We start from the raw sequence: 1,209 nt of genomic DNA on the forward strand, positions 1-1,209 counted from the left end.
TGACCTTTTTAAAGAGGGGAAAACCTTGAATTTTGAAGAACTTTAAAAGTCATTAAAAGACATTTCAGAAGTCAGGTAAGCTCATCTCCCGCCATCTAGAAATCGAAATTTTTCCGGGGGAACCCGGACACCTTTTATCTTTGGAGTTCATTGATTAATTGAATCATTTTCAAGGTGGGGGGACCTTGGATTTTGAAGAATTTAAAAGTCATTAAAAGATATCACAGAGGTCTGGAAAGCTCATTTCCCGCCACCTATGAATCAAAATTTTCCCGGGGAAGAACCACAGGACCTTCCCCCCACCCCCACCTTTTTTTTTGGGATTCATCGATTCATGGAAAAACTACGTATGCAACTTACTCAATCTTTTGTTTTTATGTATGTATACACACATAAGGCCTATTTACTGTAATAATAATGGGAAAAAAATTATCTGACCGTTTTTAAGACTGGAAAACCTTGAATTTTTGAAGAAAAAAAGTCTTTCCCCATTGAATGTCCTTTTCACTCTGTAAAGTGCCTGAAAATCTCAAATTTTAAATCGCATATTTTGTTGAGGTAGGCCAATTTCCTCTAAAAAATTTCAAATTTTAAATAGCATATTTTGTTGAGGTAGGCCAATTTCCTCTAAAAATTGCACATTTTAGGGATTTTTGATCAATTCCGACGAAATTAGTATTAAAAAACAAAACTTTTTCAATGTTAAAGCTTGTGCTTGCTCCCCTTTGCCTTCTAAGTTATAACACATATAGTCCCAAACTCAAGAAAGAAAATTTAAGATAGATCGTTTTACCTAAAAGTAGGGCCTCAATGTGTAATGATGTTGAAAGAATATGTTTGTAATAAATAAAGCCATAAGGAAAATGCTTATATTCTGTTTTAAAAAAACGAGTGTGGCCATATATAACATAAGAGCAATTCCGACGAAATTAGAATTAAAAACACAAAAATTTTTCGCGCGCTACGCGCGCATTTCTTTGCATTGAAGCTTGTGCTTGTCCTCTTTTGCCTTCTAAGTTATTTAAAAACATAATAGACCCAAACTTGAGAAAGAAAATTTAAGATAGATCGTTTTACCTAGAAGAAGGGCCTCAATGTGTGATGATGGTGAAAGAATAGGCCTATGAATTGTAATAAATAAAACCATGATGAAAATGCTTATATTTAGTTTCAAACACACGTGTGTGCCCTATATTAATAATAAAATAA

Source organism: Anneissia japonica, unplaced genomic scaffold (assembly GCF_011630105.1).
Source record: "Anneissia japonica isolate Jap-2015-1 unplaced genomic scaffold, ASM1163010v1 scaffold1946_len758022_cov188, whole genome shotgun sequence".
In the NCBI taxonomy this organism is placed as follows: domain Eukaryota; kingdom Metazoa; phylum Echinodermata; class Crinoidea; order Comatulida; family Comatulidae; genus Anneissia; species Anneissia japonica.